General features: G+C 43.1%; 1 protein-coding gene across 2 annotated transcripts in view; it reads left to right on the top strand.

Annotated features, from left to right (window-relative positions):
• Window positions 1–10,117: 10,117 nt before the first annotated feature.
• slc39a6 (solute carrier family 39 member 6) overlaps window positions 10,118–12,500 on the top strand; it is a 17,432-nt gene continuing 15,049 nt past the window's right edge. Inside the window, exon 1 of one of the 2 annotated variants that reach the window (XM_065953521.1) lies at window positions 10,118–10,496. The gene's annotated coding sequence lies outside the window, so the exon portion shown is untranslated. Of the gene's footprint in view, window positions 10,497–10,584; window positions 10,884–12,500 lie in introns of those variants that run through there. The other variant, XM_065953520.1, reaches the window with a different exon arrangement.

Below are 12,500 nucleotides of genomic sequence, written 5' to 3'. Positions count from 1 at the left end.
GGACTGTTCTACTTTGATAACTTAGCGTTTGCTAACCCGTTGTTCCTCCCAGCTTCACCCCCTCTTACAAAACGTAGGCCTAATGGTCACGTGTCAGCCAAAAGGTTCCAAAAGAAAGCTGACAAACCAATGAGTAACTGTCATTGTGTATCTTGCATCATTTTTGTTTCAGCTCAATCTGGCTGTCCATTCGTTTAGGACAGATCTGACAGACCAGCAGGTTTTAGCCTTCAGTGTTCACGTCATTGAGAATGCTTTCCACACACCAACCAACTCCCCCCCCCCCCCCTCGTGGTGACAATCGATTCAGCCGAGCCACGGATCAGAGAGCGAGCTCACCACAGCCTCCCGTATTGATTGGAACCCCCTCGACCAGTTCTCAAGTCAATTCAGTGTTGCCCTATAAGAAACAAGTTGCCCACGCAGTAATCATAGATCAGAGAAATATGTATTGCCTGGTAATATCAGGGTTAGAGAGCATCTCCGAGAACCAGAGGCTCAGAATACTCAGCTGTACTGCAATATGATAGGACTCCTTGAAAGCATCAACAAACCGGTCTCCGAGTCTCAGCGAACAGCCCCCAGAGATAAATATAGTCATGTTCATTGTATACACTCAGACATTTTTCATTCATAATTATTATTTTTTTAAATGTGGACCCTTCCCTCTCTAACCGTTAGCCCTGCTACCAAGTGGGGGACAAAATATGGCCCCGCCCACTCAGGGATGCTGTTTATAAGGGCAACCAACAATAACCAAACCAAACAATAACTGGGATTGGTTAATGGATTGATGCTAAAACAACAGATGCTTCTTTTTTTTATTTTGTTTAGGCTCAGGTTTGGGATTTAGTGATCAATTATTTCTGAAGTAATGACTATAGGAGTCCTGTCTGTAGTGCTAAAGAAGTATATCATTAAATACAGCCGATTATAAGGCTGTGAAACCTTTCCTTTGACAGTTTAAAGTTCCTCTCTTCAAACACTCACAAATACAGAAACATGGCTCAGACAGGCCTGAATATGACACTTAATGCCTCTACATTTCCCCGTCTCTTCTGAGTCACTGAGCTGAGTAATTGTCGAGCTGTCAGACTCGTTTACATACCGAGAACATTTCTCGGGAACACGGCTTTTTAAAAAAAGGAAAAACGGACAAGACGCGTGGGCGGCGATTTCAGCTAAAAGCCATCGTTCTGTCTCGCAGATTCTCTCAAAGGAAAAAAAAACCCAGAGCTGCTGTGTGTTGAACTGAATGTGTGAATAATGAAGAGTTAGCGATACAGCAGAGGAGTAGAATGAATCAGTAGGATACATGATGAAAACAGCTGCCCTCTCTGGCAGCTCTGACCATGGGCGCAGTAGTACAGGGGGAAAACGGGGCCCCAGTGGAGGAAGGGGCCCTTAAATACATCTATGGATTCCTCTTATTCTGAAGTCTTTAAATACTTGTATTTTTAACCACTGGCTATGGCTGATAGAACACTTAAAGGTCTGTTGGGCATCAAAATTGGAGTGCAAGATCATAAAATATCTTTATATGCCAATGTCATTATATACAGTATATTTAAACAAATGTGTCCACCAGTATTCCAAACTTACTACAACAAATTTAATTGTTTGGACAGTTCTCTGGATATACAGTAACAGTTCGAAATCATCTTTAAATACAATTCAAATGCATTGTTATTGTTTTAAGTAAAAAAAATAGTTTTTGAGGGTGGAATGTAAACTCATTGTTCTTTGAAGACGTTACAATACCAGAATTTGTTCAACTTCAATGTGATTGTAGTTCAAACCAACAGGTCAAACCTACAGGTGTTGCAGCAATGGAAGCGGGCAGGAGAAGTGGTTCAGATAGAAGTGATTGTACCCGACCTAAAAAGCCTCTGCATGTTTCTAATAAGCTCCACGAGCAGAAACGTGCTCAAACTAGGATCAATATTGGAGATGCTTTTGAAAAATGGAGAGAGGTTAGAACACAGAAAGGTTTACAGACCCATGCAGAGCTGGATAAACACTGAAGCTTCAGAGTCCACCACATGGTGACCTGAGTGAACATCCACTCTAGAAAGGAGGGGGGGGAGAGACTGTCATTAATCGGCACATCAGTTGGATGAAGCTCAATGAGATATTTCTGTTGAGAAATAAGAGAAATACACCTGCTAGAATTTGAGTTTTTTTGCATTAAAATTTTCCATTTAATGAATATTATACAAAATGCTTCAGTACATACAGTTAATAAAGGCTGTTTTAAGGTATAATTCACCATTTCTGTATTTTTTTATGCTCAATATGGCCCCTGAGGCGTGGCTGATTAAGAATATTGTCTTCCATCTCTGAACAATCCTGAACATTCAGTCAGTATGTCAATGGTTCCGATAACATTAGAAATATTTCACTGGGACAGAAGCAAACCGAGGAGAAATGTGGTTCTAATCACCGGACCTGAACCCTACTGATGGCTGAAATAAATAACAGAAGGTGGATTTCTTTTGAATCTACTTAAGAAAATCTCCGTCGTGTAAGCTGTTTATTTTCACTGCCCCCCCCCACAGGAGAATTAAACGTTCATGCTGGAATTAAAAGTCTGCTAATCTTCATCGTTCAGGTTGCTGAAAATGTTCTGGTCGTTTTTGAGGGACTTTGTGTTGCCCCTGGTTACCCTGAACAGTGGCTGTTTTCAAAACCTCCTACATACTACTATCCAACATGCTATCCATCAAAAGTTGCAAACACCTGCACGCTGTCTAGATTGCACAGATACATTGGCAACCTTTTGTTACAGAAAGTGTCGTAGTACTCAAAATCGGTCGTGTTCTCAAGGCCACTTTTTGAAGGTCAGTATTATTTTAAATCAAGACCAGTCAAGATCACCACTGATTGGCTATATTTCCATGTCATCACTGTGATTAGAAGGAAAATGCCTCTTTCTAAAAGAACTTATAGAACTAATAACTTCAATTCGTTTGTTGATTTGTATCCCCCTTTTACGTCTGCAACCTTCCCGGTGTTACGGTCTGAGTGAGTGACACGTCCGCTGCACGCAAGATGATTTGTCAGAGATATTTACAGAGCTGATCAACAGGCAACTGCTTGGGGCCCCATCTGACAGCACTCACTCATGTTGCCCTGCTTAGTGAGTGCATTATTGCTGTGAAAACCAAAGTTTGTCAATTAAAGTCAACAAAGAAAAGTGAAGATGAATCATCCGTCTATAGGACAGAAATCAGAGACAGGAAAAAAGAGGAAGAGGCGTAAGACACTGGCAGACATGACGGGGATGAACACTGGTTGGAGGGCCCCCCCAGTTGATTTTTGCAGAGGGCCCCAACAGACTCTAGAATCGCCACTGGATATTTATGGTCTTGGTCTTGACTCGGTCTCGATCACTAAATGTCTCGGTCTTGACTCGGTCTCGTTCGCTAAATGTCTCGGTCTTGACTCGGTCTCGATCACTAAATGTCTCGGTCTGGACTCGGTCTCGATCACTAAATGTCTCGGTCTGGACTCGGTCTCGTTCACTAAATGTCTTGGTCTCGACTCGGTCTCGTTCACTAAATGTCTCGGTCTTGACTCGATCTCGATCACTAAATGTCTCGGTCTGGACTCGGTCTCGTTCACTAAATGTCTTGGTCTCGACTCGGTCTCGTTCACTAAATGTCTCGGTCTTGACTCGATCTCGTTCACAAAATGTCTCGGTCTTGATTGGTCTCGATCCCTAAATGTCTCGGTCTTGACTCGGTCTCGATCACTAAATGTCTTGGTCTTGACTCGGTCTCGTTCACTAAATGTCTCGGTCTTGACTCGGTCTCGATCACTAAATGTCTCGGTCTTGACTCGGTCTCGATCCCTAAATGTCTCGGTCTCGGTTAGTGTGGTCTTGACTACACTATTACTTTGCAGCTCTCAAGGATTATGTTGGTTTAAGGTTGATTTTGAAGAGCCAGATTATCAGCAGCCAGAGAGACGGGTGCATCAGTGAAATGGATTAAACCAGTAAAAACTCATAAATAAATGACGGCCTCGGTTTCTGCAGTGGGTCAGTGAAAATCAGTTTTCTTGTCTCTTTGATCCGAGCTTTTTGAAGTGCTGTGACGTTGTATTTCTTCTCTTAAAGAAGCGACTAACAACACACCTGTGAGTAAAAAAGATTCATATTTAACCACATAAACGAACGTGTCTGAGTTTTCTCTGAGAGAGAGGAAAATGTTTTTAAATAGACATCTGGAGCTTCTCGGTTTCATCACACTGTGTCGTACACATTTCATCAAATCCATCACGTTTAATCCTTTCAAAAAGATGGTTGATGAAACTCCCAGACACACACGCATGAAGCACCTCTCTGTGAAGTTATAAATGTGGACGTAACCAGTCTGGATTGAACGCTACGAGTGGGTTATTCTTCAAAACGAATCATCAAAGTAGAGAGACGAGAACGCCTTCATTAGGAAACCTCTTTAGAACCCGTAGGTGTCTGCAGTCCAACGCAGGCGGAGACATTTTTGAAATACAATGAGACTCTTCGTACTTTGGCCTTTCACTATTAATACAAATGTAACCCACAGACTGTCGGCCATTTTGGACCCAACCACACCATTGATAGACTTCCACCAGATGAGTGCTAGTACGTCTCCGCTCCATCACGGCAGCGGAGCAGAGCTTGGTCGATGTGTGTGCTTCCACTGGCGCTGCTGCGCTCCGTCTCAAGAGGTATTGGATCATCGAACGTGGGGCTCACGGCCGCCATGATAGGTGAAACACCGGATCTTACACCAAACAGCGCTACATAAGGAATCCAACTGAAAGCTGCCGTACTGTCACTGTATCAGACACATTTCATCAGCGTTACACTGAACGCTTTGTGCTTTTAAACACGTCCGTTGTGGATCTGTAATCTGCTGCTCGATCCACATAAACAAACTTTAAAGGACTTTGAATGTGCTGACTTTTCTGTTTCCTTTGTTGTCTTTCTGCGGTCGTGCACCTGAAGGTTCACAACTGTTGCAGTGCCCAGGAGGAGTACCTCTCTCGAGTAGACGGAGATCCCTCAACCTTCAGTGAGGTGATCTGGCACTACTACCACCCGTCGGACTGAGTCGTGCCCACAACGACTGTCCTCATTCCTGCACGGCCTGCTCTGACCTCCACCTCAGCGGTGAAGAAGTGTGGACAACAGGAACGTGAGGAACACAAAGGAGAAATCCTTCCTGCATATCATCCCACCTCCATCTACCCCATTGTTCTTTTGTAACATAAAAAGGAGTAAGTGTCTCGAGATAACATTTGGTATGAACTGGTACTGTACAAGAATAAAAGCATAAAAGCAACAACTAAAATCAAACAGGTGAAATCAGGCCGAGTTTAAAACCTGGACATAAAACAACATCTCAGAGCGGTAGGTTTTAGAGAAGGCTCTCTTTAAGAGGAAGGTTTTCAGTCCTTGTTGAAAGGAGTACACAGTCTGTGGGGCCCTCTGGTGGTCAGGGAGAGCATTACATATTACATTGTGCAGGTTTGTAAGATGAGCAGTTCTTTCAGGTATGGAGGCGCGTTGATGTGTGAGTGATGAGATCCCGAGTGGGACGGGAAGCCTGCAGGACGGGGTGTAATGTGCTCGTGTTTCTGCACTCTCTCTCCTCAGGATCCTGGCAGTGCTGTTCCCAACTGTCGTCCCCAGTCGGGTGTTTGTGTGGACAGAAAGTAAAAATGTACAACATTCAATCACTTAAAACCACAGAACACGATATGAGGATATATTAAAGTCATATCTTTAGATACATGTATTTTTTCCCACTGCACAGCTCCTACATCACACCTTTTGTACATTTTGTGTTTTTTATTTTTTATACTTTACATTTTACATTGTTAAATTTTATTTGATATATTGTAATATCTTCTTATACTGTATTATTTAAGTTGTTTCTAGTTCTGCTTTATTTCCCTGTTAATTGTTTAGCACCAATACACCAAGTCAAATTCCTTGTATGTGTAAATGTCAATAAAACCTAATTCTGATTGTGATTGTGATTGTGATTGTGATTGTGATTGTGATATCTTTTCTTCTCTTTTAAAAATGTTTGAAATAAAAAACTTCAATAAATAAACTCAACAGCCTTTTAACATGAGAGGCAGCGTCATCCTGCAGTGGTGTTTCTTGGCAATATGTCGCCCTCTTGTGGATCCTGTAAGTAGTAATCCAGTCAACACACTTCAGACCAGTGTCAGCACAGAAACCTCGGACTGGACTGTTCGTTCTGCTTTCACATTGTCGTGGATTGGTTGTAAATGTGTCAACACCCTGGTTACATCCCGCAGTGACTCCTTTGTCTTTGGTTTCCCTCTCAAGTCCGTCCAAAAACGACATCTGGTCCAGAAGTCTGCCGCTCACATCATCTCCAGAACCCCCCTCCGTTAACCCCCCCCCCCCCCCCGTCCTTCAGCAGCTTCATCGGTTAAACATCCCATCAACTTTTAGATTCTGCTCGTCACTTTTAAGGCCGTCCATAACCTCTCTGACCTCCTGCACATAAACACAGTCGCCCTAGTTTTTGCGGTGTGTCCGGCTCCGTCGCCCCCCGTCTGCCTTTTTTTTTTAAGATTCATCATGTTGACGTCGGCGGTCGGTGATGAATCTCTCTGATTGGCTGTTGGGAGGTTTCATTTCTCTCCAGCTCTCCTCTCAGGTTCAGTAAAGCTCCTTGAGCATGACTCTGTAGTCTCCATGCTTTCACCCATTAGTGAGGTTTCTCCTTATTTGTCTCCTCCTCTTCTTCTTCTCTTTTTCCACTAAAAGACCAAGAACTGACAACGCCAGCGCCATTTTCCACTTTTTATCAGACATTATTCTCCATTAGTAGACGACCTATAATACGAGTGGTGAGTGACAGCGGTGTAAAAATGGTCTTCTTGTATCATAACATCACTACCGCCCCCTGCTGGCATGGAGAGGTATTTCCTCTCACACATGAGCAGAATGAACGCGGTGGTTGGCCGTCGGCTGTAGTCTTTGCGATGTGTTCAAGTGCAACTTTTTGGCCAGGACGTGACGCCACAGTCGGCTTTCGTCGCCACTAGTTCTTTGCCGTCTTTCTTTGTATGTCCTTTGTTTTGTGTTTTCAGGTGTTCTCCTCTGGTTTGTTATTGTTCTAACTGTTTGTGTTACTTGTTGTTTTGTGGGCGGTGGCCACGGCTTCTTGTTAACCTCTACATCTCCTCAAAGCCTCTGCGAATATTTGCCTACATACTGGCTGCTGCATTGTTGTCAGAGAAGCCACCACTTCAACATAGCATGTTTCCTTAATGTCTGATCAGATAGACACATCTCACTGATTGGACCGTTACAGTTTTCAGCAGATTGAGCAGCTCTGATGTTAACATGTAAACTGTCACACAGATGTGGAGCAGCACCTCCACCTTCATCTTGGAACATCCACTCCCCTTCAACACAACATGGTGCCTGATGTACCTGCTGTGTGTGTGTGTGTGTGTGTGTGTGTGTGTGTGTGTGTGGAGATGAAGCTGTTGTTTTCATTCTGTCCAAATGCAGAGACACACCCGGGAACCCAAAACCAATATTGTGTTTGTGGGCTGGGTGAGAGGAGCTCGCTGCTTCTGTTGAACATCAGAGGAGATATTAACGGGAGGTTTGACCTGCGTGTTCCTCCCTCCCTCCATGACCTGCGTGTTCCTCCCTCCCTCCATGACCTCGAGTTTCTGTTTGATCTGACGTCTTGTGGATTAAATCACAAGACGTTTATCATTGTTCTGGGAACTGTTGGAACCCTCCCCCCTTTTCTTTATTGATTCTTCTCTGCACTATTTTAGTTCCTAGAAACCCGTTTTAGCGCCTGCCCAAGGGAAGGTACTCTCCCAGCAACCATGACAGTGAGAACGGAAAAGGAGTCCCCATGGTGTGTAGTTCTCAGGGAACTCTTCAAAAAGTCCCCTGAACTGTTGTTGTGTAAATGTGCTCCTTATAGCCCATAAACAGGCCCCAGGTTTAGCTGACTATCCCTTTAAAGCCGGTAATGTCACACCAAAGAAAACATCAACACAACATGTTTGCAGAGGATGTTAAACAGCTGTTTGTTTTGGAGGAGGGTGTGATCAGAGAGCGGAGGATCAGCTGGTTGTTGGGATACATGTGGGTTCAGTTTTCAGCTCTGTTGGTTTTTTCTATTTTTTTTATCTCAGCTGTGTCCGAGGTTCCCACCAGCCGATAGAGTCCATCCACTGTGATCTCACTGCAGAGAACACGACTTAATGAACCACAGCGGTTCATACAGTGGGAGAAAGAATGGACGGATTTAGGAATGGAGCAGTGAAATGTTTCCACACTAATCCTGTTCCCCCTCATCTTTCCCACGGACCTGGACGCCATCGGTTCTCTCAACACGTTAAAGCTCTGTCACATGTTCAGCTGCTGCTGTCCTCCTTCATTTGTCTCAGTTCCCTGCCGTGCTGCCTTGAAGTGCTCCTCACAAAATACGTGAAAAAAAACCTGCCTCGTCCATATGTAGGCAGGTTTTTTTGTTGTTGAAAACTTAGCTTTCTCTGTGCGTTTTGACCTCTTGTGCATCCACGCTGAGCGCTGGTTTCTCCTCCGTTCGATGTGATTGTGCAACGCTGTCACTTTTGTTTCCACGAGATCAGAGGCGCTGCTTGTCAACAGGCAAGGCAGGCAACTGCTTGGGGTCCCAAACCAGTAGGGGTCCCCAGAGGGCTGATGACTTTTAAACCAAAGCAGCGGCCCAAAATGTGCAAATGTCTGAACGCTGGTTGGAGTGCCCCCCCCCCAACTGATTTTTGCCAAGGGCCCCAGCCGACTCTAGAATCGCGACTACATGAGATTAGCGGATGGCATATGAAACCAAACTAGCGCTGGTGCTAATGTTGCTAATGTGTGGACTACACCTCAGTGTCCCCTCGCTTGTTCTTCTGCTTTAGGATCCACTCAGCAACTGACAGCTGGAAATAAACACAGAAATTAAGCTACCAGTGGTTAATAAATATACTGTTAGAGTCAGGGGGTTTATGTCACGAGGTAAATGTTAACTCAGACGTACCAGCAAGACATCAACGCACCTGTACCTTTTGGTAAAGTCCACCTGAGTAAACACATAAAAACAATAAAAGAATTATATTTCATTTCTTCTCAAAGGACATGGAGGTTTCTCTCATTTCCAATGCCGTCGGGATTACAAGCACATGAAAGGCACAGTACGTAAAGTCCACCACCAGGGGGCTCTCAATTAAAACAATAACAGGAGATGACGTTGAGGCTGGCGGGGAATCATGGGAGTGATTCTCTCTGCTACTCCCCCCCCCCACACCGACCAGGCGAAACCCACCTGATGAAGAGAATATGTTTACTGACAGGCTAATGTATCCGACTATATTTTAGATCATGACGTTTTTATCTCAGCAGCTCATACAGCAACAGTACAGCAGCTTTCAGTAGCTTCCTTATGCAGCGGTCTTTGACACAACACCCGGTGTTTCCATGGTAACGGCTTCGATAACGGTTGGAAATATTTGAGGTAATGTAAACTAAAACAGAGGCTTGGTCCATTTTTATTTATCTAGATATTTTGGTGTAAAAATTCAAAATTTTCTAAAGATTGTACGATTAATAAAATACTGACTATGAAATAAGAAATCGTCATTATGACGTGCTGAGTTGAAATAATGAGATAAAACGTCAAAAAAGTTGAAGATTTAAGGACAAAATCATGATAAAATATTCAGATTATGAGATTAAAAACAAGTCTAATGATGATATTTCAGGACAGAGTTCTGAAAAAAAGTCACAATGATGAGATAAAAAAAAAGGGAATAAAAAGTTGAAAAAACGACATTAAAGGAAATTACGATAAAAGGGTCAAAATAATGACATAGAGAGTTACAATTATGACATGACTCTCCTAAAATTCTATTTTTTTATCTCGTAAATTCATTATTACGACTTATCTCAATATTCCAACTTTTTAACTCATAATTTAAACTTTTTATTTCATATTTATAACTTATAAGAGACAGATAAGAGATAAGATAATCCTTTATTTATCCCACAACGGGGAAATTTACAGTGTTACAGCAGCAAAGAGCAAAGACTGCAAACAAAAAGTGAACACAGAACAATTTCAATAAAAAAATTAAAAGTAAGAATGTACTAATAAATAGATTAAAAATAAAAAAAAAAAAAAAAATAGATCAGCTATTTGACAAAACGTGTAGTACCGGCCTCATTGGGCCTCCGTACCTGACAGCAGGCCTCCTCAGCTAATCAAAAGGGGAACTTTTGAGAGTTTAAAAACCAGTTTTTTCTCCTCCTCCCTCACTCTTTGGATTGCCTTACATATATCCTGAGGTCCCTGAACGCAGCACAGTTCACATCCTTCAGCCGCTGTTAACGGAGAAGACACCGGAGGTTACCAAGCAACACCGGGAAGCGCTCACATCAACCAGAGAGGACAACGGCACTTAACCCCACTGTAAGGACTTATTTACACACATTTAACGCTTATTTCGGAGTTGTGTCCCAGCCGGGGGAGGAGGGAGGAGGAGGGGGGGGTGCGATGAGGCATGGCTGCAGCCGGGCTCAGTTTCCGGGTTTGTCGTCTTTGTGCACACGGCACAAAACCCAACGTGTTTCTGTTTACCTCCGGCGTGGGGGGGGGTTCGTGTTTCTGCTCGGTCGTACGGTTCAAAAGGAGTTTTATTAAAGGTATCCGTGTGGATGGACATCTCCGGGATTGTTCGGCGGCACCAGGAGGCCTGAGCCCGGGCCGCAGACACCTGGCAGATACTGTCTGTCGGCATGGTTACACCTCAGCTAGCACGGTGGCTAACACGCTAAACCTGTGAGACACGCAGAAGAGGTGAGACACCTTTACCTGCAGCTCATCCAGAATTCAACAAAAACAACATTTAAACGTGTTTTTATGAAAAACGTCGCGCTGTTTGTTAAGCCTGCTGTTCTAAACTCTACGCCGGACCCCGAACAGAAAAGCGTCAACTTCAGGTTTCTACTCCTGCTGTGAAGCAAATATCATCTTTACATTTCTAAACCAAATGAATGTCAAGAGATCAGAAACAGGTGATCAATTCGGCATAACGATGAACAAACCAGGCAGGATATGTTTAGAAGTTTTTCCTGTTTCCTGAGTGTTGAAATGAATCAGATCTGTTAACCTCGACATGTTGTTTGTTTTGAGCAGCGTAGAGTGACTTTGTTTTACTGAACACACACAGTGGAGTGGAAATGAAAGTAAAGTAGACTAACAGAACGATTTGTGACAGAAAACTACATAAATTAAGTCCCGCTCCTGTGTTTTCTGACTTCCTTCATTGATAAACACTTTCTACTTCCGGCAAGTTCTTCACAATAAAAGTCCCCGGCCTATCTGAAGTTGAAGTGCTTTTAATGTGAAACATTCATCAGGAAATGAGGTGTTTACAGCAACTTAACTCAACTTGTCTGAAATAAAAAGGACAGAAACAAAAATTAACCTGAACAAAGCTCACAGCTAAAGACTACAACGTCCTGAGAAGAGAACACACAGAGACTTAAAAACATCTCTCTTATAATAAACTAAACACAGAGACTTAAAAACATATTTCTTATAATAAACTAAACACACAGAGACTTAAAAACATCTTTCTTATAATAAACTAAACACACAGAGACTTAAAAACATCTTTCTTATAATAAACTAAACACACAGAGACTTAAAAACATCTTTCTTATAATAAACTAAACACACAGAGACTTAAAAACATCTTTCTTATAATAAACTAAACACACAGAGACTTAAAAACATCTCTCTTATAATAAACTAAACTCACAGAGACTTAAAAACATAATGTAGGCCTACATTGAAAGATATTCTGTTATTTATTGGAGTTGAGCACACAGTCCGCAGCGAGGAGCATTGGGTGGTTCTAGGCAGGGGCCAACAGGGGCCAGTGCCCCTGTAACACTGAGCCCCCTTGTGGCCACCGCTCCAAAAGGAAGAGCCCCCCTCAGCGCACATACAGTGACTCAACAACCAGACTCACAATCTAGTATTAAATACTGAAACAAATATAAATCAGAATATTTAATGATGTGTTCTATTATTTAGCATAATATATTATTTTTAAAGCGATCATCTTTGTGTATTTTTCACCTGGTTTAATGTTCCCCTCTGACAAAACAACTGGCCCCAGTTTGGCCCCCTCAGTAAAAGTGGTCTAGAACCACCACTGGTAAGCAGCTGTACATCAACATTTTTAAAATGGAGCCAGGAGAAGCTTCAGTTCTGATGCATGTATGGACAGCGGACCGCATCGCTCTCTCTCTCTCTCCCTCTCTCTCTCTCTCTCTCTCTCTGTCTCTCTCTCTGTCTCTCTCCCTCTCTCTGTCTCTCCCTCTCTCTCTCTCTCTGTCTCTCCCTCTCTCTCTGTCTCTCCCTCTCTCTCTCTCCCTCTCTCTGTCTCTCTCCCTCTCTCTGTCT

The sequence above is a fragment of the Labrus bergylta genome, chromosome 4 (genome assembly GCF_963930695.1).
Source record: "Labrus bergylta chromosome 4, fLabBer1.1, whole genome shotgun sequence".
Lineage (NCBI taxonomy): Eukaryota > Metazoa > Chordata > Actinopteri > Labriformes > Labridae > Labrus > Labrus bergylta.
This window is presented reverse-complemented; position numbering and strand designations above follow the sequence as displayed.